Source organism: Strix uralensis, chromosome 1 (assembly GCF_047716275.1).
Source record: "Strix uralensis isolate ZFMK-TIS-50842 chromosome 1, bStrUra1, whole genome shotgun sequence".
NCBI lineage: Eukaryota > Metazoa > Chordata > Aves > Strigiformes > Strigidae > Strix > Strix uralensis.
This window is the reverse complement of record NC_133972.1, coordinates 64,170,443-64,196,566: the sequence shown is the minus strand read 5'-3', so window position 1 is coordinate 64,196,566 and position 26,124 is coordinate 64,170,443. Positions and strand designations below refer to the sequence as shown.

The window sequence follows — 26,124 nt, the reverse complement described above, 5'->3', positions numbered from 1 at the left end:
CTTCTGAGATAAATATATTTTCTTTATATTGGTTTCTAGATACAAAAAAAATTCCATTAACTGGAATGATGCTGTTCAGTCTCAAGTTTTCCTAGTACTGAAGAATCTCAAAAGAAATGGACAAAGCCCTGTGGAGCATCTAATTTGCTCCTTACTGATAGAGGAAAATTTCTTTTGTGTTTTCTACTGATTGTAATTCAGACTTTCTGGCTGTTAGCCAGACACAATACTTAGTGCTTCTGATTTGCATATATAGGCCTACAAGTTAGACAGATAAACTCAATCAAAATTTAATATATCAGATTATATGCAAGACCAGTGGAAAGATACTAATTTCCCATATAGCGTGTTGTCAGTCCTGCAAATTAACACTGAGAAGTACAAATAGGCTTCAAGAGGAGTCTGCTTTTCATTTTCTTTTCCAACAGTATGTGTAATGCAGTACATTAGCTAAAAGAGCATTTAAAGGAGGCAGAGGCATAGTTCTACCAGATATGTGTGGGCACAAGAACAAAAAGTGTTTTCAGCAGTAAAAATCTGAAAGTACTTCAATGTTCTTCCCAGTGAACTGAGAAGAATTCAGAGAGATGAAGAATTACAAACACACTTTCTGTGAGCCTTCTCTGTGCGATAATCTCAGAATTTATTCCTTGGCATAGAGTGTGCTGGGCCTCAGATGGTACTGTAGGCAGTAACAACGCTTCCCTTCTGGAGCAAAGTGAGTGAGATTGCTCCAAAACATCAGCCTGTTACTGCTTGGTGGTGCAGATGTAAAAAGAGGTGAGGTTTCCAAAAGCAAGCATAAGCAGGCAATTCCAGGATGGTCTGTAAGATCTCAAAGAAAATAATTTTTTCATTTTTAGCTTCAAATTTATTATGCTGCAAAGTATTGGTGGCTCAGAACGGTGTCTCAGAACATACCTGTAGCAGTGCTCCTCCACTTGACCACTGCCCAAGGCCAGTGGCTAGGCTCTGTTTAGGGAAAGCAAAATTGCACTGACCAAGAGTATTTCCTGCATAAAACAATTCAAACATGTTTTCTGACATGGGATCAACTAATAACAGCAGAGCACCAAAAATCACATTATGCGTGGAGAAACAATGAGAAGGTGATCGTTTATGGATGAGACAGAGGAGTGAATAAAAAAGGAAGAAACCCCAGAATGACATGAAACCTCATCTGCACAATGGCTTCCAGAGGATCAGATAACACATTGAGACTCTGCTTGCCTACACAGCTTGGCAGGACCTATGGGTATCACAGCATGAGTGCAATAAGATCCAAACATCAGAAAAGCATGACAGGTGAATGGCAGCTTCTCGTTTTCATAAATAAATCTTATTTCTCTTGTACTACGAGCACAGTCTTTCCAAATTAGTCTTGGTTGCAACAATGCCAACACATTATTTAATCCCCAGCTAGCTATTCTGTCTAACTGAGGTGCTGCAGAAATTGTTTTTATGCTTCTCCATGCATGATAAGCACAGGCAAGCATGATGAGCAGGTGTGAAGTGTCCAAGATGCCATCTCCCCAGAACAAAAGGTGACATGTTGGAATCATCTACACTAGCAAACCAGACAGCGTCTGGGCACAGGCCCGAGCACTGTCCGTATTGTTAAATTGTCCACACAATCTCTGCAGAGTTTTGGCTCAGGCCAACTACAACTCTCCAAGACACTGCCAAGGCATTGTTCTGGAATTAACACTGGTCAGGGATCATTCCCAGTAGGAAGCTTGGACATGGCTGCTCTGTCTCAGACATAAGAGTTTTACTAAAGCCCTGCTGTACCAGTTGGTCTCAGGGCAAGAAAGCCATCTGAGGTTTGCATCCTGGACCTGTGCCAAGAGGATGGAAATGTTAGATCCTGGCTTCCCTGCATGTCTGGGCTCTCTGCAAACAAAACTGAAGTTGCCCCTCAGACTTTTCAAGGCCTGTCAGCAGACCGCTTCCATAGGAAGAGACAAACACAATGTCCTACTATACTATTACTGTTTTCAGCAGAAAATGAGCGATAGGAGGAGGAATGCTCTTCACATTGTACTGAGGTGTATAATGCTGAAGGTAGCAAGGGTCATAATTACTAGTAAATCATTCTGACACGTGAATGGCGATCGATATATCCAGTTAAAGACTGCAGATTGCGCATTACCATAGTGATGATGGAATTCCAAAAGAAGCATGTATTTATAATGTAGCAAGTGCAAATTTAACACATTTCATTTTTCAACTCAGTCTGAGATTCTAAAGCCAGAAGAATAGCTTTAAATCTTTCCAACAATGTTAGAAAATGGTGAAGATGACAGGAAGGGAAGATTTATAGTAAAATAATTTCACATCACAAAGAACTTTTGTTTTGAAGTATCTCAAAATAAGTGTGTCAGTTTTCTTAAGCTGATGGTCTAAAATCTTATCAGAAGAGTTTTGGAAGCAATGAATGTCTAGAGATGACACTAGTCATATGATAAAGGTTCTCCCCACCCTGGATCCAAAGAGCTCCCAACAGATGCTAGTTAGCGTGATTCAGTGTAGCTTCATGCTAGTTAGCGTGATTCAGGGTAGCTTAATTGAGATTATTAATTTTTTCTCAATTAAAATTTTGATTATGTCTTATTATGCAAAGTACCTGGACTTCAGAGCCTTAAATGAAAAATGAAAGCTAACACTAGAGATGTGTATAAACTCAGTATATACATGTAGGATAAAAAGCGAGTTAGAAGAATAGCTCAAGAAGAAATTCTAGGTGTTGAATATAGAAGACAAAATGAAAAAAAATCATTATTTGATTGTTTTATGTCACTGATGAAGAGGTTATAGTTATAATGTTCCTAGGTAGGGCATGAAATAACATATGAAAGGCACAACGTACAATTAACATGAATCCACAGGGGTATACTGGCCATGCAATCGGAGTATTTTCTACTGAATGTCCTCCATAAAATGAAAAGAAAACCAACATGAAAAAAAGTAGTTCTTACCTTTGTAACTGGTAACTGATAGGTCCCCATTTTGGGCCAATTTAATTATTTTCAACAGAAAGCAGTCAGTCTTCCTAGCTCTCTAGGTATTCAGCACTGCAGGGAGAGCACGGAAAACAACAGTCTTGAATTTATGTTTTTTTAGGTCAAATTGACTTCTCCATTTGTGCTGTTTACTCCTTCGGCAATCATCTTACAGAGTCAAACAAACAGAAGCAACCAGTAGGAATATCCCTTGTTTTAGTGAATGAGAACATGGTCAGAAGCTCACACAAAGTGCTGGGAAAATATGGAAGACAATAGGAAGTATCGTTAGAGTGCAACTATCTGCAGGAGTCATGAAGGGATGGGATACAAAAGATCTGCTTAGAAAGAACAGATGTCAAGGTCATATCCACTTCTACAGACCAAGGAAGTCACACTTCCAAGGGTGAGCGACAGGGTCAGGTGGTGGGGAGAAAACTGGCCAAGAATCAATGCAGAAAGCTCTCCCAGCTGGAATATGTGACAGACAGCTGACAACCAGACTGAAAGAAAGGCAGCTTCTTGGTAAAAATCATACAAAATGGCATGTAAAGAATAATAATAACATTCTAAAAAGTCCTGATGATAGCCCTGAGAGCTCCCCACCTACAGACTAACAGCAAGCCCAAGAAATGGATTGAGCCATAACTTAGAGACAAAGATCATCAGGTGTTTATTTAGCAGTAGAACTGGTGGAAAGTTAAATGACTGAAAGGACTGTAGTATCCCCTTAGCACCACTAATACAGGACACTTGCATGGGGTGATATGATTGGACTGAGGCCAAGCAAAGGACCACCTCTCCTCCTCTTCCAGCGCCCTTCCCTACTCACAGAGCAGCTAGATCTGGCGATGCTTAGTATCATGAACTACTAAAATCCTGCAACAAAGCAGAGCTCCTAGTGTGAAAAAGTGTACTCCTGTATGACAGAAGACTAAAATCAGCAAACACTTGTAGGAGAGGAACAGACCCTACATACTGGAGGAGAATGAATAGCAGGAGGAAGATCGAAACAAGATTATTAAAGTCCTGTATCAGGTGAGATGCAAACAACTTCTGCATCTGTTTCTGCAAGCATATCTGCAAGCTTCCCTGATAACAGGAGATGTGGGAAATTACAGTGTTCTTCTTAAATATAATTTATAAATATAATAAATATAATTTACTTATTTATTTTCTGATATTCATAAAAGCATGGGTGGGAAATGTGTGAGACTCTGAGATGAGTGAAATATGTTCATTATGCTCCAGCATTACTGTGGTCCACACAAGACCCATTTCCACTGGGAGATGATCATGAGGTGAGAGGTCCCAAAAGTCTTGGTGCTCCACTCCAGTGTGTCCTGGTAAGCCGTTATGGGACCACAACAGCTTGGGTGAAAGGAAGGAGAGAGTGAGCAGTCATTCTCCTGTCAAATTGCTCCCTGCTCATCAACACTATTCCTGACTGCACGAGGCTGATCATGTGGAAGATTTTTTTTAATTGCATAGTAGTAAGATCTACTGAGCATTATTCAATTATCTGAGCTGATAGTAGAATTATCAGTTATTCATAATTATCATAATTATGAATAATTGAACTGATATTTAATATCTAGGAGATTAATATGGCAAGCATTTTGCGCCTGGGAATTCCAAATCAGAACTATAACATCTGTATTTTGACTAGCATATACTACAAGAGAATTAAATGATGTATAACTAACAATGTAGGAGAACCATCCATATGTAAAAATCACCATAAACAGGTCTAATTTTACATTAAAGGCAATGCCAAAGTAAAGATACAGAATTGCTAATATGCAGACATAAACATATGTGCATATGTGGCATATATATCTCAAACTGGTCTCAAGCATTCCATACAAAATTGGCCCCAAGGTAACTATATTTTCTAGTGAAGAAAAAGTGTTGATAGTTTTTGCTGGAAGCAGGCCATTAATTACTAAAGTTGGGGCTAATCCTGCAATCTTATCATAATGGAAGTTTTGTTTTTATCAGGACTTCAGGATCCATATGAAACAAATACTATCTCACTGCCAAAATAAAATGCAAAGTACTCGGTGCAATATGTTTGATTTAATGGAATATTCAAATTTGTTATTCAGATGCCACTCTTAGGCACTTGATACTCAGGATTTACTTTATGGTATTTGGACTAACAATTGCACTATTCTTCATATCCCCAAGGTTTGCTATCATTCAAGTCAGCAGTAAGACTTGACTCCTGGGAGTGGAAATGCGGACATTTCATTGTAAGCTGTCTGGAGATGAAGGGACAACTCTTCCCATTCATCTCTTCAGAATCTGACAGTAATTCCTTAGCAAAAGGCTTAGTCCTACCAGAACACAGATGTCCCATGAAATTAGGGCAACTTCAGGAAAAATATTTTTAGTACATTCTGTTCATTAGCACCAAAAGAGAAGCTGAGGAAATCCCAGTACCCTAAGAAGTATGTATCAAAGTTCACACAAATATTTATCACTAATCACACAAAAAATCACAGCTCAAAGGTAATGTTGAGTGAAGGATACCATTTTCTTATCTGTAAAAAATGATGTCTCATTAATTGTTTTCACAGTAAAGCTGCTTCATTATTTATCCTCTGGGTAAGCAATTACTAAAAAGTTGATCCTGAGTAGTGTGTGCTGTTTTTCTCTTTAATATCTACTACAAGAGACCAGATATTTCAAGTTGCAGAGGTCAAATTAAAAGAAACCCCCAAAACTGAAGAATTGCTGTAAGCAATAAAAAGCTTTTGGTATCAAAGCATCATTGGGCAGGAGGAAACATGTACTTTCTCCTCGAAGAAAACTGGAGAGCACTGGAATTACAGAGTTATAAGCTCTTTCAGAAAGCATTAGCATGACTCTGAAAGTGTTCTCAGCTCCAACTCAAATCAATTAAGCTGAAATCTAAAGTTGAAATAAGAACAAATGTAAAAAAAGTACATTCAGTCCAGGAATTAGAAGAAGTTTCTTATGTATAAGAGCAAACAAGTTCTGGAATGGATTTTCAATGAGAAACTGGGGCAAAAAAACGCCACCCTGCAATATATTATTGAAAGGGATTATATACAATATGATATGGGTAATAACAGGTGATTGGAATAGGTTCCCACGCAGAATATCAACATTAATCTCAGAATTAGGCCCAACAAGGTGTGACTACCAAAAGAGTAATGTCAGATTCACAGCTGGATACCACAGCTGAGTCTGTCCAAATATAGCCCCCAGCTTAACTCTTATTCAGAGAAAAAAAATGTAACCCTAAAATCTTGGTGCTCTCAAGGTAGAAAGCCTGTGTTGAAAGTACCACAGAATAGCTCATTTATCAAACTCATTTTGAGTTATAAACTAAAATTAATACTCATTTGGGTGAAAGACCATTATTCCCTTAGAACAATGTGGACAGAAGCTAAACTATTCAAATGCTCCAAGTACTCTGAAGTTTTCCCAGAATATATGTGCTTGCCCCGAAGGAAAGGTGAGTTCTCCCAAAATTCACTGGGAAAGGTAAGAGTGACTCATTTTACCATAGTCCTACAGACTGTGAGATAGTCTGAACATTATGAGACTCTTCTAGAGGTCCTGGCACCTCCTGGAAGAAACATTAAGACAAAGAAGGTATGGCACCACCACGAGCATAGCGACCCAGAATGACTTCTTAACCAAATATCAACTAACCTGGTAAAGATTACTGTAATGAAAGTAAATTATTTTGTAATAGCTTGGAGTATTTTAGGGAAGAAATAGTCCTGTGGTATGAAATCTGTGGAAGTTAAATACTTTCAGGGCACAAGGCAATTCTAGTTGGAGGAAAGGGAGTACAATCAGTGAATAACAAAAAAAAGCACACAAGTTAAGGAAGGCAAACAAGGGTGGAGGCCAAATTAGTTCTCAGGTGTCACTGGACATGAGAGTCTGAGGCTACATGCCCTCTGCCGCTAGTATTGACATAGGAAAGCATTGTCCTCTTTGTCTCCCCCAAACACTGCAAGTCACTGAGGCCCTCTCATCTGAGTCAAATGTCACGGTTAAGCTTCTGTTTTATAGTGGTTTTCAGACACAGTTGTGTAAATGCTCAGCACCTCGTGGAGCCCTCAGAAACTTCCTGAAATCAAATGCTGAACTTGTCTCTTGTGAGTAACACAAAACCACAAACCAGTCTTTTCATGTGCCTTTATCACAGTAAATCTTCAGCTTTTTTTGTAGTGTTACAATGAGCCAAAGTAAACTTATTTTTCATGCATTACCATTGACCTATAAAATCTGCATTTTCTCTTTGTTAGACAGAAGAGTTTTGGAGCCCTTGGTGATAAACATTGATAATCATTGCTCAACATTTTAAAATGTGCCTATTTAAACTTGGTATGAGTATTCTGCAGAAATTTTTTAGTGTCCCTTCAAAGTGTTTGCATGCTTTCTGCAAAGAAAATAAATAGAACAAATATTATGGCACCAGAAGTTGGTCAATTATTAGCCTTTGCATACCCAGATCATGGCCTATCTTTACAAGGACACATGTTAATATATAATAGAAGCGTATTTCAGTTCTTTTCTAATTGAATTTTCAGACACATATTGCAATCTTATAAGGTCAAGTGGAAAGTAAGTTGACCAAAGAGAGGCCTTTCAGAAAAATGAGTCACTAGCCACACCTAATGAGAAATATAACTGGAGCTAAAAATATTAAAATTATTTTCATTTTGTAGCAGTCCCAGGCTGGCATTTGACATGCACCCACCAGCCTCACTTAAGTCTGGATGAACTGTCCATAACGGTCTTAAACTGTGATTCTAACACTTCTCAGATCAGAAAGATGTAATAAATGTAGTGGGTGAAATTTACAACCCACTTTTTCAGGCTCCTGGTGCCTACACCACAGCTGTGACTATTCCTGTGAAGATGCAATTGCTATTTAATATACAATCATCATTCTGAGGATGTAGAAATGGTAAGTGGGGAAACAGCAAGCAAGTTCAATTTGGTTCTGTGCATAGGAAATGAGGTGGCAGAGAAGCCAAAATGGCCAAAGTACACACAGCAATCAAAATTTTTGTGGCTTTGTTCAGAGACAGAACTAGGAAAATGTGAGAGAGAAAGGTTTTATTCTGAGATGGATTAAGGCAAGTCAGAGTTTTGTGAACCAAAATATTCCTAACATATAGTCACAGATAAAAACGACCAGAGAAAAAATAGGCAGAAAATTAGAGAACGGTAGCCAGAGAACAGCAAACTGACTCATGCAGCCTGAAGACAAAGACTGAGACAAGGAATCAGAGACCAAGAAGTAGTCTGGACTCACCTGGCTCACTGGGGGACTTTCGATAAGATAAAGAAAATCGTATCAGAACAGTCCAGTTCAGCCTTCAACAAACTGCCTGAACTTTGTACTGTTGTGTCAGATACGGGCAGTTTTAATGCAAAGAGGACTGTATTACAGGTCATCATACCGTGCTGAGACCATGTTTATTCTGTACCAAGTTCAAAGTCTTACAGAGGTAAAAACACCTGGAAAAGCTTACACCAGAGGTGTAAAAGTATGAGGACTGTACACTCTTATACCCAACCCCGCACACAAAGAACTCTTGAGTGGTACATTCAGTATATCTACATAGTGGCAAAACTCTCCCATCTCTTTGCTAAGCAGAGGTGTGAGGGGCTCGGGAGGAAAAAGGCCCTCATAACTAAGAGTTCCTCAAACTGTCTTTCTAGAAATTCAGTTCCCAGTTTTGCCATCCATTTATTTTCAAGTATTGCATTTAAATTGCTAAAAATGAGCTAATTTCAGCTGCATTTTCAAATGGAATTATAATAATTATTTATTATTTATGAATTGCACATTGTATAGTTATAAGTTATGATTTGCAAAATTTAGCACCCTGTCTGAAGGGACCTGTCAAGGAAAACCAAAACCAATTCAAAACTGAAGCCAGGAATGTGTTTTAATCAAAGTGTACAACAGAAGAATCAATTAGGCACTTTAGAGTAGTGTACAGAAATGACCTGATCTCCTTCATTAACATGAGTCTGAGTGTCCTATCATAGCAGATAAGAAGGAAAGGTGTTACCAGGCACAGGTGACAAGACAGTCTGCTTTAGATGGGAACAGATGTTCCAGGAGACTCTGAGTAACCTCTACCACTAGAACATGAAAGATGTAGATCTGAAGTTTTCTAGGTGAACCAAGTCTGATAGAGACAGATACTAATCAGTCTGTTAGCCTCTTACTGAATGAGATGTTGGAGCAGCTATGAAAGGACTTTATTGCCAAACATAATCTTAGTAACCCATCTTGTATCTTTTTGTAATTTCCTTCATTATTGAAAATCATGTGTTCTTAAGTATCGTTTTACCCCTAAATCTCCTCTAGCGGTAAAACAGATTCTACACATCTGACATATGAATACAGCACTCTTTTCAGCATCATGATTCTATTACTTGGTGGGTAAATGGCAAACTCCTGGAATACTTATTGCACACCACCTGTGGGACTCCCACAAGACACGAGGGACTCAGTGGGACAAGTCACCACTGAGCTGCAAGGTCTGAGCCACAGGCAGACAGCACAAGTTCCTCAGGTGAAAAGCAACACTTGCTTAGCAAGTTTTAGTCCAAGTCTCCCTGGCTAGCAGTGAAGTAATGGAGGGGTTGGAGATTTAGGGTCACCACTACAATGTTATTTTTTAAGCTGACAATCTAAATTACATCCAAACTCATACTGATGAGATTCTCTAATGTTATATATCTCATGTTATCTAATATATATCTAATGTTATATATCTCAACTGAGACGCAGTTGGATCTAATTAGATCCAGAAACTTGACAGGAAAATCAAAAAGAGTTTGGAACTGTCTGGGTAAATCTAGGACAGAAGCCTGAATGCAGCAAACAATTTTCTGTTTATATTGTCTTGGGGTTTAAAGTGCATTCATCTGCAGTTTGGGATGGGTCCACATAGTTTCTGAGTTTGTTTTCCATTTTGTTGCATCAGAAAAAATCTATATATAAACCTGGAAACCTGAGATACCTAAGTTTCTTTTAGCAGTATGGACTTTAACCTGGCCATGCAACGCATGTGTACATGCTATTAAAAAGCAAAGTTTCCATCTCTTAACAGCTGCGAGAAAAACCTCAAGAATTTGATCAGGACAGACAGATAGGTGTGGAATAAGAATACTGAGACCTCTATGGTTGCTTAAATGCCTCCTAATGGCAATCTGAAGGCCAACATTGTTAAATAAGTTAATAATTAAATTACTACTATGCTTATCAATTATATTTTTGTTCATTATTGTTTGTATAAGAAAACAAAGACAGGTCAAGACCTACACACAAATGTCTTCCTTGGTCCCCCAAATTGGGTGATGTATCTGCTATTGTACCACATTCTCTATCTTCCAGTCAGGAAGAAAACAAACTAGTAAAATAACTGAGATGTCCACTGGCAGTTTTCTTACAAGCAGTTAGAGGATGTCTACTGCCAAATCGTTTAAGACCTGCCTTTCAAGAGTACTGTGCACTCACAGTTTTCATTGAAGTAAGTGGGAGCTACAGCAGTTATATCTTCTCGTCCCCTCTCCCCAGCATGGACTCAATCCCACATGGTTCATTCACCATCACTGACGTTAGTAGCCTGAGGCAAGAACAAAGAAGGCAACAGACTCCTCCCATGTGGGAATTTTGCCCAAGAGAAATCTTACAGGGGTTAAGTTCTGTGCTACTGTTTCCTCATTTGGAACCCAGAACTTATAAGTCTTCCCTATTTCAAAGGGCTGTGGAATGATAAAGGGTTTAACACAGATATACTGCAGTAATAACATAATATGCTACACGTCCATGAAACATTCTCTGGGAGCCTAACAGAATCAGACAAAAACGTTTTAAAAAGCCATAGTTGGAAAAGCAAAGCTGTCTTTTCCTTCTGTTCTGAGTCAGCTTTGGCAGGAAGGGATATACTGCAGAAAGCACACAATAATTCTTCTGCTTTCAAATATGGAAGAGAGTAAGAACTGTGTTACAAGAATATTGCATTATAAAGGGATGATCTGAGAAAGCACACGTTTACACTAATATCACTGACCTCACAGGTTCTCCTGATTTTGTTCAGGCTCTCTCCTGGACAGCACGTAGGACACCAATGATCTATTATCTGCAAACAGATAAGCATTTAATTCCAGGTGAACACTTCTGTCTATGGAGAAACCCACTGAAGTCAGTGGAGCTCACTGTGTACACAAAAGCATGATAACTGTAGTCCAGCTACAGCATTAGACTTTTGGATCCTGACCTTCAGAACTGTTCAGCATATTATAGTGCTCCAAGAGCAACCTGTAGCAGCTAAGGACAGGCAGCTAAATAATTCTAAAACCAGGCGTGTAGCACCATATTGGACTGGACTCTTCTGCCTTGAACTTTGCATGACAGGGAAATGTTTATTACCATTATTTTAAGGGAATTTGTCTCTTCTGCCTGCTTTTGCCAACAGTGTTGGCTAGTGAAGACTGCCGTGTAAAGGAAAAAAATATCCCACAGTTTACCCTCTCACTTCCAACCCCTCATCCCTAGAACACACAGATTTAAAGCAACCTTTTGTGCAATACACAAAATAAAACAGCTGGCTGCCCAGAAGGCCTCACCCAAGACAAAACAGTAACAGTCCTTCAGTTAATGTATCTCCCTGGCTTAACCAGACGCCAAGGAATCCAGAGCCTCCCAGACTTCTGGGAAGCAAGCAAATGTCCTAAAATGCCGTAGGTCAAACCATTTGATGCTTCTTTGCTGTCTCTAATCCATAGCTGTTAGGAAACTGCTAGTCCTCAGACTGATGGCTATTGCTGATACGTTGGTGGCAGCACTAGCTGGCAGGATGCTGTCACTGCTAGGATCGTGCCATTCCTCTTTACGCAGCAAAAATGAAATCACCTCCCAGGCTGCATTCCAGAAAAGGCCAGGTAGCTGAAATTTCCTCTTTGTGAAAAAGGGTGGGGGAATAAAAAAAGGCAAACAGGAATGTGTGCGTACTTTGTCAAGGTTCTTTTTTTTTTTTTATTTGTTTAGCTAAATACTTCTGCTGTGTTGGAAGCAAAGAAATAGCCTTGGGCTAATACCTGTAGATTAAAATGTGAAGTTGATCACTATCACAAATACTTTGTGACCTAAAATGAAGCTCTGAGCAATCATCACAAGTGGCAATAAGCAAACTGAAGAATTAAACTTCTTTAAACCATAGAATCATAGAATAGTTTGGGTTGGAAGGCACCATTAAAAGTCATTTAGTCAACCCCCCCTGCAATAAGCAAGGACATCGTGAACTAGATCAGGTTGCTCAGAGCCCCGTCCAACCTGGCCTTGAATGTTTCCAGGGATGGGGCATCTACCACCTCTCTGGTCAACCTGTTCCAGTGTTTCACCACCCTCACTGTAAAAAATTTCTTCCTTATATCTAATCTAAGTCACCATTGCAGTGACTTTGTCAGACAGAGTACCCAAATTTAAGTTCCACTTTAACTCCAACAGCTTAAATAGTTTTTATTTTGCATGGTCTGGCTTTCTTCACAGGGATGGATTTCACTGTTGTACAACACGATGTGATGGCAGTGTACCAGCAACGCTCTCCACATTTCTCTGCTGTTAGTAGCAACTACTCTCACCATTTCAGTCCTGTGTTTCAGTTATTTACATGGATCTCTATTACTACAAATACAGAAAATTTCACAAACTTACTTCCCAGCACTCCTTATCTCCATTTCCTGTAAGTCAAGAATATCTTATTCCCATTGAAGAGCTGAGGAATAGAGGCACAGTGAGAAGCGATTTGTATGTGACAGTTGGTGGTCTAAGAAGAAACTGAGTATATATCTACAGAAATCCTGGCTGGAAGCCAAACCAGATGACCACGTTTGAACCGAATCGAACTAAATTAAATAAAGGCTTTCTGCACCACTCAGCATGATGTTATTTATGCCTTGAAATAGCATATCTGTTTCCCAGATCTTCCTGTCCAATTATTTAAAGGCTTGGTCCAACAGAGATAACATACAGAATCTGACTGTCAAAAGATCTGCTGCCAGCTGCAGTCACCTGCAGGGACTGGGAAGAAAGACATGTCTGATGATAGCATCAAGACTTTGGCTGAGACTGTTAAGCTTCATAAAGCTGTCATTGTTTGAAAAGTGATGTCTGTTCCTTCTGCATCATGATGGAACCAGCAATGATCCATCCCTTGGATTTTACCCAAGGAAAGGCCAAAGAGAAACGTGAAAAACAAAGGAAATGAGCAGACCGCTGTTGCCTGCCTCTGCCCCCAACCACAACCCACACGAGTTCAGTTTGTTGTTTTGGCAGGAGACCAGGCACTGAATGAGCAAGAAGAGCTGAAACTGGCAGAACAGTCAGAAAAGTATTTAGAGTTGTTTATATATGAATGATTGCAGGGTGGGAAGGGCAGATATCTTCTATTTGGATAGATCAGGTAAAGCCCTGGGGGCAGCGCTGAAAACAGAGCCCTTTGCAATCAGATGAGTAACATGATCCTGGACCGCTTTCTCTTTTCCCTCTGTGCAGACTCCAAGTTACAGTCGAGCTTTGCTTTGGAGTCCTATTGAACATTGCATTCACAGGCATTTGTTAAATCCTGCTATAGCCCAGAGGATGCCTACCACTTTAATCCTCTTTATTAACAACTCTCAAATTTTCTGTGTTGTAGCCAAGGTTTGCTTGCTGACTCTCAGTCTCAAGAGGCCCTGGAATAGTTATGGTATATTTACCTCCCTCTGATTTCATTACAGTAGTGATACTTGGCACTTCTATACTACCTCCTATGAAGGGAGGGGCAGGTCCATCACTAGCAATATAAGTGTGACACCACCAGCTATGCTTAACTGCATTCAAATTCAGAGTAGTAAACAGGGAACCAGTCTAAATGCAACGCCGGTTTTGCACAGCTAATAATCTGACTGAGAAACTCCTATTATTTGAAATGTTCACCACTGCCTTTATTGTGAGGATTATACCCTTTGTAACCACAGCCACTGTGGGGCAACAATACATAAGCATTCATCAACGCACACAGAAGTATAAGTGTGCTTTGCATCTCCCAGGGTGCTGATGAGGCAGGTAAGTGTTGTTACCCTCTCTCTGCAGACAAGGGGATGGATGCAAAGGTTAAGAAGTTAACACCCCTTGCTGTAAGCCTATTTCCCCGACCAGGGTGACTTAGTGACTTGGGAACCATTACAGTTTTTGAAGGTAATGTTGAGATAAGTCAGCACCAAAACTGCTTTACGTAGTTTATATGTCTATTCTGAGAGATATTGTCAACAACTCATAGCTTGAGGATGTTTGAAATTCACTTGTGAATGGTGCCAAATTATATGTTCTCAGGAGGATCACGCCTACATGCAAACAGGCAAGTTGCTATTTGCTTTTGCCATTTTCCCAGAGGAAATGATGGTGCCAGACAAGTGTGAGCAGACCAACCTCATATAGTATGTCTGGCTTTGTGGTTTGTAACTCTGGAACTCTAGAAATGACAAGCACTCCCACTACACCTTGTGTAATTGCCCAGAGACCAGAAGGGTGACTCTAATCCAAGAGAGCATGAGATCCCTCTACCTGGATCAAGTCTCCAGGCTCAGACACACAAGAACTTTCCAAATCTGAATCAAAGTTTTATCAGAATTTCTCACCATCCCTCATTGTCCTGGATTCCTAGAGCGTTTGCACTCAGCCTAAATGTAGATTCAGCCCAGAGCTGAAGAATGGAGATTGTAACTGATACTAGTTTGATTATGAAGAGATAACTATTGGAGCTCATAACCGTCATGTAGAGACATAAGTAAACTAAAACAATATAGAAGCTATTTTTTTCAAAGTTGGCATTCTTGCCATCAAAATCACAGAATCACAGAATCATTCAGGTTGGAAAAGACCCTCGGGATCATCGAGTCCAACCATCAGCCCTACTCTACAAAGTTCTCCCCTACACCATATCCCCCAACATCTCATCTAAACGACCCATAAACACATCCAGGGATGGTGACTCCACCACCTCCCTGGGTAGCCTATTCCACTGTCTGACCACTCTTTCTGTGAAAAATTTTTTCCTAATGAAGGCAAGGAGACCATTAAAACTGGTTTGGGTAAAACACAGAAAATTCTATCTACTTACTTGCTAAAACCAGTAAATCTGACGTTATAGTCACTCTTGAGGATGCATTTTGAGCCAGATCTCTGACATTAAGTACTACCATCCCTCTGTGTACTGTGACAGCCTTTCTCTTGTCTTGCATTAACTATTTGACAGACCGAGGTTTTCTGAGTTTAAATATATTCAATAATGATTATCAGTTTTAATGTAAGATGGTTACTGAGCAAGAAAGCAATCAATTTTACTTTTCAGCTTATCTTTGTAATACATAATGCAAGAATTTTCTAAACCTTTCTTTGCCCTCTAAACATAAATTACATGAAACAAAACCTTTAGTTCAATCAAAATTTGTACTTCTTGCTAGACTTCCGCATGAATTGTCTTACCATGTCAAATAAGCAGATGAAATAGATTCACTTAATGAGCCTGGATAAGAGGAGGACCAAAAGAAGAAGAAAAAATAAAACCAAACCTCACAATAAATGAAATTGACTGGTTTGATTTTCTTTCTGTAGACGCCAAGACATGAGAAGTGAGAATTGAAAAGATATCTTTAGATAAGCCCCCAAGTGGTAATAGTTACCCATTCTAAAGTTAAATCAATGCTACAGACTATAAAGAGAGCTAGCTTTAAATGTACAAGCCTGAATGTCAGAAACAGCCTGGACATGACAGTGTAGAGCTCTCTGCAGGTTAATTGATCCTCTTTCCTTGCAGGGTGAAGACACAACCTGAGACAGTAGAGAAGCTACATGCCTCCTCATTCAGAGCACATTACTTTTAAAGACCATATAGTTCTAACTACAAAAATTAGCAGGGTGAAGAGCTGACCTGTTCCTGGCTTACACTTTTCTCCTAGGTTGTTGTGACAGATGGGTGCTGCACCAGGCAAGAACCATATACACGCTCAGGTGGGGAGGGCATCACAAAGGGCTCGAGAGCTACATATATCTAGCTTTTGTGCTACCCACCATTGGGTTAGACTGGCCTTCTAATAGGACATTAAAAATATTGCTAATCTTTCTCTTCTTTTTCTTTAATCTTCTCTGTAGGGCATTCTGGGATAGAGACACATGAAGTTTTGTGTTTGGGTTTTTTTTGGTCAGGTTTAAGGGGGTAAATCTTTTTTAATGTAAGTACACACTCATATAAAACACTTGTACTTGGAAAGAAAATTTCTGAAGATTTAGGTAAAAAGTCTTTCTTTTCTTGTGTAGCCAGTAAATACCTAACACACGTAGAAAAAGATTTTTTTTTTTTTTTTTGGTTTTGACTAGTATAGAAAGTTGCAAAGCATTAAAGATGACTAATTTTTTATTTTGAAAAGGAAGAATATATGTAATATTGCTAACCAACCAGCTCTGCATCACCATTTGAAAGGCAAAATAATTGCAAAACTCGATAGGACTGTACATGACAGGCCACAAGAAAAGCACATTTAACTTCCAGTTGAAATAGGAAAGTTAGAAAGGCAATAGTCCTAGGAAGATCCCCAAGTCCAGCCCCTTTATGAGAACTTCCCAACACTCTGATCAGTTTTTTAAATCACTAAATTGTACATTGAAACATGTGGTGCCGTGAACTTCTGCCAAAGAAAGTGGTAACAAAACTGACTGGGAGATACATTTACCTAAATGTGTTCAGGCTATACAACAAACTGCTTACCCAGTGCACTGTTGTGGGGACCCACCTAGTGAAAGCACGAAGAACTGCACCAAACCAGAAAATAAAGGAATATTGCGCCAAGGAGACAAATAATCCAACAATACAATTTAGACGCTTCCATGCCATGAAACATGTGGCAAGACGAGAGAGACTGCAAATTCCAACCAACCTACAATATCCATCTGGTATTACTTTGCAACTCTCAGATAACTTGGTTCCATAATATGGTACAGCAGAAGCTTGCATTTAGGAGAATGGATAATATATTTTGGTTTAACTCGAACTGGTGCAGTGCCAGGAGACATATTTGGGACTTATGCTCAGTATTACCAGCCTGAGCACTAACAAAACCAGGAGTTGGTCTCTGTAAAATCAGAAGAGTGGTTTTATTAAAAACCACTAGAAGATATTTCACTTTGTCTCATTTTTTAATTACTTTTTAATTTGACTCTTGTAGGATGAGCTATCATTTTATGTATGTGTCAAATCTTCAAGGTTTTATTCCTCTGACCACAGGGGCTGGAAGCTTTCATGACAAGGAAAGCTGAAATTCTTACCTTGTTTCTTTTGGCAGCAAAGACTATAAGAACACCACTAGGATTGTTTGGTTTTCAACTAATTTTTACATAAAGAAGTGCTGCACATTTTGTTACAAACAATATCGATCTGTTCAAAGGGGTTTTTCCCTCATTTCCTCATTTCCCTGTCCTCACTTATTCAATCCACAAGAGAACTAAAACTTTCATAAGTAATAAATCTCTGAGATATGTAGTCATTAAAATCAGACACCTGGCTAAACCATTGGTATTTTCTCTTAATGACACAAGATGATATGCTCTTTTTTGCATCACAAGCACATACAAAAGGGGTAGAGATTTAGTATTCATTTAGTATTGAAAATAGCTTATAATACTCTCTTTCTGCTTGACTGAAGCAGCAAGCATTTTTTACTTTGCCATCTGAAGTTCCTCCAAAACAAAGTTGCAAATGCTAAATACCCAGTTACAAATAGCTATGTTATAGTGTAGGATTCCCCCCAAACTCTCAGAATCGCTTGCTTTTGATTCTGCTCCTGTCTATACATTTTTAGGTCCACTGGTTCATGTGACTTTATTTCCAGGAAAGTCCTGGATAACCAACCCCACAAAACCACTTTCTAGCATCTAGAGCCACCACTTAAGTTTGGAGAAGAGCCATAGCAATTTAGAAAGAAGAACAGAATTCTAGTTTATCTGTCCTAGTTACAATTTTCTTCTTCTCTCTTTCTTGACAAGACCATTCCAAGAAAATCCTGACTCTTCTAAATGTTCCTCATGCCAACCAGCCTAATCTCAGACCTTGAAAATATTTTATTTCCACTTTTTTATTTTCTTTTTCAAGATACTACTACTTATTAGCACATCTCTAACAAGTGACGTTTTACATAAAGTTCTACCTGAAAACTGGGGCTCCTGTAAGAGTGTGTCCTTGCAGTCAGAGCACTGCTACTTGGGACACAGGGACTCTCCTCATGGTTCTGGACTACACAGAAACATCAAGGCACACAGGCCATACTTGCCTTCTGCCTGCACAACCACTAGTGTCTCTGAAAGAAAGGGAAGAACGCATTACTATTAGAGCACTGGTTCTTCAGAGCAGTGATTTTTGACCCCAGTAATAGGAACAGAAAGCCTTGCTCCCTAAGGCCTTCCTCCTTGGCTCAGCACCTTCTATTCCTCCTTTCCCCTTTGCTGAAATAGTTCCTTTTCCCCTGCTGCCTCCCCTGCTTCTGTTTTCTCTTCTCAGCAGCCCCAAATAAGTAGAAGTTGCTGTAGGAACAAGACGGGGTATATTGTGGCTTGCGGTGATTGGAGTTGAGACACGTGGCTGCAAGGGCAGGTCCGGGGGGTCCCATAACCCTCATAGAGCTATGGAAGAGACATCTGGGTCAAGAAGGAGACTTCTCTCTCTGCGAACTCTCCAAAGCCTCTTCAAGCCTCCCTTCCATCCATAGCCTCCATGAAATACTGCTGACCCCTTCCCCACCTGGATCCCAATCACCATACAGCATCCTCTAACTCCTGCTACTAAAATTGTTACCTAAAACTAAGAAGCTTACAGCAAACTCTGCTTATTGTAAATGGCAGTTAGATCCTAAATGACATTGCTATCAATCCCTCTTCTGCAGCTTTGTGGCTTTCTGTAGCTTTCATTTACCTTTTACACTTTCTTGTCCTCTGTCAATACTTTGGGTGTTTTATTCTGCTCTGACCATGTACAATGTCTTAACAGAAATAAACAGCTGAGGTTTATAACACCAGGGGGCATCTCACAACTTGCACAGAACATTATGCTACCCCAGCAAAACATCTATCCAGGACAGATTTTAGCAGTATTTATCTTCCATTTTCACCAATTTCCTTAGGCACTATACTTCTTTCAGAGCTTGACACTTTCAGATAGTGCAATAACGGTTTTCTCCAGTCATTCATTTAATTGCCTACTAATCCTTCACTAAAATCATTAACACAAAGGTCATGTTATTTGAATTAGGGTTTTTTAATAGGCCCCCAAATTATCTTGAGCTTTTTAATCATATATTTTTTCATGCTAAAATAAGGAGTAAATTTACAAGAATCTGCACAGCTCTTGGGTTCTGTATAGATCAATTAGAATACTTATTTTCTAATCTTTTTCCTCATTTATTGAAACGAAGTTTATGACATTTCCAAAACTTTAGAAACACTACTTTTGATAGCCTACCCTAACACATTTCTCTGGTAAACTGCAAGTTAGTAATGCAACAAAGAGTATATTGCTGATGGGGATTTTTTTTCTTTTGCTTTGGATTTGCCTATGCATCCTAAGAGAGGTGTCCTTGTTTGTAGTGATACATAATTGTGCAATAAAAAACTGTGTTTGGCCACAAGTGCTTCTAATCTAAATAGATAAAATAGACAGAGGTTGTAGGGGTAAGAATTTTATCAACAACTGTATATAACAAATGAAGACATCGAACAATAAACCCAGCTTTATGGAGGGAGCCTTGAGGGACAGTCATGTCTCCTAATTCTTGTCCTTTTAGCTATAAGAATATAATTTCTCTTCAGTTTCTCACATATGCATAATAAGATAGGAAACACAACTACTATTGAATTTCACATATTCTCCTTTGAAAAAACAATACAAAGATGAGGGAGACTGCTAATATATCTCAGGCCTCTGAAAAAGAAGAATGATTTAGAGTAGAAGTTTCTAAATGATTGTCTGGTTGTTCATGAAAATTGTAAAGTTGTGGAATTTTTTAAGGTGTGTTACAGAAACAGCAGACAAGAACGACAAATTGGAGAGGGGGGGTGGAAGAAGAAGGGGTACAAGAGCTATGATTCTACAACAGATAGTAAAGTTGCTACAGTGAAGCAGGAACTTCCCCCAGTTGAATTAGCATAATTTTGCAAAACCAATGGGAAAAATAGAGGTAAATGGAATTATGAATATTACTGGAAAATCATCCTTTGTCACACATACTTCCTGTTTATGCTTTTCTCAGTGCTAGGAAAGTTAAAACCCCATCCTTGAGAATTTAGAAAACGAAACTGTAGTATGAAAAAAAAAAACATAAAGGCTCAGCATTCTGTTGTACAATAGATATGGGGCTAGTGGCTGAGGTATCTTTTGACAAAAGATGCTGGGAAGATTATACCTGCTATGAGAAAGAATTACCAAAAAGATACCTGTACAACAGAAGTGCCACAACTCGGGCTTGGAGTCTTTGTCTCAGTTTGAACTCTATCTGACCTCTGTTTACGTGACATAACTAAAGGTCTTGGTTTCCATGCTTCAGGAAGTCTGAATCTTTGTCACATCTCACATACTTACCTATGAAAACTACATTTCAGACATTTTCATCAAAACAGGAAGAGAGAGTGATGCAACAGAGTAAGAACTGAAGGACTTGGTTCCATTTTTCGTCTGCCACTGCTCTGTTGGATGACCTGGAACAAACAACTTCAGCCTTCTGTGCTTTAACTTCCACATCTGTAAAAAGAAGATAATGAGAGTGACCTCCTCTGCAAATAAACTTTTTTACTCCTCTTATCAGGGAGTAGAAACAAGGATGGAAAGAAACTCTTGGTAGAGTTCTAATATAATTCATTGGGAAAAAGTCAATTCAGTTATGAGATTTCTGGGGTTTATGGGATTGTTTTCATTCTCAAAACCTTGCAAAACAGTCCAAAGTGGAAAAAAAATATCAGTCCAGGCTGGCCAAGACCCTGAGACTGTGAAGTGATCTGAACACAGTTGAGCAACACCAGACAGAACATGTAGCCAATTACCTCCTTCCACAGACTCCAAAGAATGTTTTATTTCAGTAAAAAGAAATGACAGAAAATGTAGCATCTCACTCCCAGATCTTAAGAGTGAGAAATTCTGAATGCCAAAACCAGATGGAATTTTGTCAGCAACACTTCAAAGAGAAAACACAACTTTTCCACAGTTCAGGAGACTCAACAGAAAATACCAGAAGAGAGGTGTTAAGAAGTATAGAAAAATAATGCAGATTGGGCTGAAAAATTAAGGAAAAAAGTTGAAGGGAATTGAATAGAGCATGACAATACTATTCTTCTCTGTATGCTCAGTGCTGCAATTCCTTGCTAAGACAAAACAAGGCAAGATCCTTAGATCTGTGAATTCGTCCAAGCACTGTCTGTCACTCACACAACTGGCTTCTTTCTCATGTTCCTGCAGATTTTAGAGCCACATCACATATGCTCATCATTCCACCCCATAACTTCGTGCTTGCTTCATTAGCATGGGTTAATGTTAATATATTTATCTGGTTGGTAGATCTTATCTGTGTCCCATGTATGGGAAAAGGGAGAGGGACTGCCCATTATATCGTATTAGGTTTGTTCTTGTCTCTGTCTCATCTTGAAAAGCAGGACGTTTGAGAGATATAGATGGTCTGTTAACAGCAGTGATGCTAGGAGGGAGTCTTTATTGTACTATCAAGGCATTCTGTCAATAAATATCAGCTGGAAACACTGCTGCAGTAGCACAATGGATGACCAATGTGGTTTTAAAAGCATAAATGCTCCTTCAGAGCTTGTTTTAAGATATCCAAAACCCAAAGTCAGAGCTTGCTGACTGGTTTTGTTAAAGCTTTCATCAGCCCAAGACCAAGAGGACAGCATTAGTGCTAAAAGTTTTGTCCTTCCAATGAGAAAATGTAAATAATTTGAAATGTGAGAGATTGAGGAAAAAACTGATCCTGCTTTCCAAAGCTCATCTAATTATCATCTGGCTTTTCTAGTTAGCTTTCTTTCTAATTTCTTTGGCCCAAATCTTAGCCCAAATTCTTCTTAGGCAAGTTCTGCTACTCTAACAAGATCTAACTGGTCTGATTCACAGAAGGGTGGAAAGCCTGTCATCAACCAAATTAGTTTTGATTTACCTTCATGAAAAAAATCCCTTTCAGCTACAGGATCTAATGGTTTAAGAATCTGTCATTCTGGTGGCTTCATCAGCAGTATCTGTGGTTGCCCCAGAACTCTTGGCCGTCGGGTATCTTCTAGGCTTACAGAGTCATCCAACTGTGTTCAAAGTGTCACTACACATCAATGCACCATTACACAATGCACTGTGAATCTCAACCTTCACACAATCCACATCATCAATAAATCTGAGTATTAAGAAGGTTTTTCATACATAATCTCCTGTATTCTTCCTCTAAATCAATCCCAGCTGAATCAACTCGGTGGTCTGACTAGCTAAGGAAACTTAAGGAAATAGCATTAAAAAGCTAAGCAATATGGCCTCTGATACAGCCTGGCAAAAACCTATCAATACCGACACCTAGACTGAAGTGACCCCATGTAGACGTCTTCATGAAATAATATAAGTTTCACTACAGTCCATAGATAACTACTCCAGAGCTATTCAGCTGTTCAAAATACACCGATATATCTACCTTAAGGTGGTCTGAATAGCTTGCTGTATCACCTATGAGCAGGGTTCAGCTTGTGAGCCATAGGTGCTTCGTGACAACTGTGATGGTCTGAGGTATCAAAGACTTCCACGTGAGACTTCAGATAGGACAGGCTTTTTAGGAGACCTGCTGCTTCTTGGAGCAAGAGGCCAGGTAGAAAACTCCACAATGCCTAAAATGGCATTTGATGCCTGCATTTATGTAACTAAATCCCACATTAGTTCTCCACTGAGTATAAAGGGAGCTTAGGCATGGTTCACATGGAGACACCTACACACTAAACCCCAAATTTAGGTGTCTTAATCTGCTGGCTGAATCCACCCCATTACTTGGAGATTTCCTGAGCTGGCAGCTGCATTACCGTTATGTTTGAGAGGCCTCAATGGACATTTTTTCCATTTCCATTTCTAATCCACTCATGAGTACATGAATACTTTTGGCCTCTACAATACACTTGCAGCAATTTACAATTGTAACTCAAGAGAAAACATATTTTATTTTGTTTCTTTTAAATGTACTGTCTGGAAATTTCACTCAGGATGCCTAAATCTTGTGCTATAAGAAACACAGAATTCACTTTCTCTATGACAATAGATTTTTATGCCATTAACACATTCCTTCATAATCCTCTTCCAAGTTAAACCATTAGACTGTATTTAAACAGCTTTTTTTTTTTTTTTTCTTTAAGGAAGCAATTCCACACCTCTGATCAGCTCATTGCTTAGGGTTTTACAACAGTATCCCATCTTATTCTTTATTCCTATCCTAACATACCTAAGATCGTTTTTGCCTTTTCACCTACTACAAAGCACAGAACTGATGTTTTCAATAGACTAGCCATAAAAGCTCCATGGATTCTTTCCTGAGTGCTCCTAAAGAATTTAAGGGTATATGGGATGAACTTGTTCTATGGGCTTTTCCTCAGCAGTGGATAACAGTCTCTCTCTTCTATTCAGACAACTATTTTTGGAAAGGTATTTAGAATATAATCTCTTTGAGATCTCCACCCACTGTCAAATTTGATGAATATGGCCCAAGATTTCAAAAGTAATTGAGAAGAGAGAGCAGATCAGATAAACCCATATACATATTCTGAGTTGTCATTCGACCTTTTTTCTTTTAGAAAGCAGGCAAAAAACCATGTTAAGTGATATGCAGCAAAAATAACAGTAGGAAGGAAAAGCCCGAGAGCAACCAGATAAAAGTCTGCTTCCTCAAATACTACAAATAAACCATCCAGCACTTACAAGGGCTTGTTTACTCCATTCAAAACCATAATCACGTAGAAACTCTACTAGGGGATGTGCAGACTCTGACTTCAGTCATAGACAGCCCATAGGCAAACTATCATAAAAGGAAACCACTGAAACAAATGCAGGCGCTCCCAGTTACTGAAAGAACAGTTGGAGTTTCCTCCAGTCTTCTCTATCACAGCTGGTCAACAAGTTCTACATGTTAGCCAGAGAAATTTGTTCTGAATGATTTGGATTTAGAAAAATAATATACATTAATTCTGTTTGGGTTTGGGGATATTCGCCTCCTTTTTCACGAAGTAGGAGAGCCAATCTAAGAAATGAGACGGGACTTAAAGATTATTTTTTGTAGCTCAGAGTGTCCCTTTCTCTTGTGTCATTTTTGTGTCCGAGGCAAGTCAACAACAGAAACATTTAATAAACAAAATTTCAGTGCCTGAGTACAGATGTATCCCAAATTCTGACCACAACTCATATTAACAGAGGATTACTTTGGTTTACAACTTCTTGCCAGCACTTTTATATGAGTTCTTGTCCCTTGGTGTGAGCGCATAGGAAGTGGGTCAATTTGTTAACACTGATGAGTTATCATAGAGTATATTAAGCAATTGGGCTGGGCAGATTATCATTATCAGGGATTTTGAGAAATGAAACATGTCTCAAAGACTTTACAGTAAATGACACTAAAAAGTAGAATTTTATTAATTCTGTTAAGACAATGATAATCCAAGCACCAGGGAAACTCTTTTTGATAAGAACTAAAATAGCTATTTGGGTAGATTAAATACCTGGAATTATAAGGTAGGCAAGAACTGGCCAAATTAGAAGGACTTCGGGGATAATGATTCTGCGGAAAGCAGATAGCATATGTGCTGAGGTTGCTTTTACCTAAAAGAGCTTAACACACACCTCCAGTCCTCAGGCTAAATTATTATGAGATCAAAGCTGCATATTAGCTGTTATGAAACAGGAATTATGAAAAGCTGGCTGATGGGGATGCTGACTATGTGGCTATGTCATTTAACTGCACACATTTATTTCATATTGATCCCCTACCTGTCATCCACCTACTACCCCCTTCACAGACTGTCACTCCTTTTTCTCTCACTGCAGCTTCTGATTATATATTGCCCTTTTGCCCTCTGTACTTTAATGCTGTAGCTACAGCTTTTCCACAAGTTCTGTATGCTGCTCTATTTATGTTATTCTAAAGCACCTTGCCGTAATCTCTAGACACCAGGGGCAATATCCACCAAAGAACAGGCTTGGGTGGGTCACCCTGTTTAATTTCCACTTTACTAAAAATCTGCCATCTTCAAAGTGTCACCGAGCAGCTCCAGTTCTGTATCTAGATATGCAAAAAAAAGCTCCCAGTCCTGACTATGCTGAGCGAATCTGACACTTAATTCTTTCTTACACCTCACGAGTCTTTACAAACCCAACACGCCTTCCAGTTTCATCCCCTCTCCAGAAAGGACACGTGCCAAGTCCGGTCCCGCACGACGATGGATCCATGGAAGCTACCCCACCACCCTTTCATCTAGTAAGTCAGCAGTTAGATCACTTACTCTGGATACGAAAGATCTGAGGGTTCAACATGCCTCTCCACCTGTGAGGATGTAAACTCCTGTTGCTACAGATGCACATTAACCGTGAAGCTCAGGTTATTTTAGGGTAGCTGTGGTTCATTTTCCCCAGCTATCTCCCCCTTCCCGCTGAAGAAACCAGTCCCCCACATTCCAGCCAGCTACTCAAATTACACAGTGAGGAAAACATTCCTAGTGGGCCCAGACATCCCGCATCAGCCCGGCCTACACCTGTTTTCTCCCCTTCGCAGACCCTGGACATGTACTTCCAGAGGCCGCTTAACACTAGGAAGCCCAAAGCAGACACCTCCCTGGGGCACAGGAAAACGCTTTCAGTCTTCAGAGAGAGCTGCAAGGGAACTTGCAAGCCCAGCGGGATGGTCATATGCACAGCAACTCTGAGGGGAAAGGGGGATTGAAGGCTGCACATACACAGCCCTCCAGCCCTAAACCCCGCCGCATCTTCATAACCGGGCATCGTTCAGCAAAAAGGGC

General features: G+C 39.4%; 1 long non-coding RNA gene across 2 annotated transcripts; it reads right to left on the bottom strand.

Moving 5' to 3' along the window:
• Positions 1 to 633: 633 nt before the first annotated feature.
• On the bottom strand, positions 634 to 26,124 carry LOC141953718 (uncharacterized). 2 transcript variants are annotated; one of them, XR_012631974.1, is made up of 5 exons: positions 25,612 to 26,124; positions 20,681 to 20,839; positions 2,979 to 3,074; positions 922 to 972; positions 634 to 834 (listed from the first exon to the last, which is right to left on the bottom strand). It is a non-coding gene; the product is annotated as an uncharacterized LOC141953718 (long non-coding RNA). The 2 variants fall into 2 exon arrangements; XR_012631979.1 differs by lacking the exons at positions 20,681 to 20,839; positions 25,612 to 26,124 and adding an exon at positions 8,311 to 8,384.